A 250-nucleotide genomic window follows, 5' to 3' on the forward strand; every position below is an offset into this window, starting at 1 on the left:
CCCATGGGGATCCAGCCCTGTCAAGGGGCTTGCTGCCTCTGGGGCTACGGCAAGCCAGTAGAATGGGTGGTTTTCCCATTTTCCCACCTGGGTAAGGGGCAAATCCCAGTGGAGCATTTTCCTGGCCGTGTCTCCCCACGGGAGCTGCTGAGCCGGGCCGTGCGCGGGGCTCAGCTGCCGGCCGGGGTCAAATCCCCCCAAAGCCCCAGCTGGGCTTGGCTCAGACATGGTCCTGCCGGCTTCTGGGGCT

At 65.2% G+C, this 250-nt stretch overlaps 1 protein-coding gene across 1 annotated transcript in view; it reads left to right on the plus strand.

The window, feature by feature from the left end:
- LOC103779926 (cingulin-like) overlaps positions 1-250 on the plus strand; it is a gene marked incomplete at its 3' end in the record, with an annotated part of 4,294 nt that overhangs the window by 3,573 nt on the left and 471 nt on the right. The gene's annotated exons all lie outside the window — the stretch shown is intronic.

This window comes from Merops nubicus, unplaced genomic scaffold (assembly GCF_000691845.1).
Source record: "Merops nubicus isolate BGI_N331 unplaced genomic scaffold, ASM69184v1 scaffold35540, whole genome shotgun sequence".
NCBI lineage: Eukaryota > Metazoa > Chordata > Aves > Coraciiformes > Meropidae > Merops > Merops nubicus.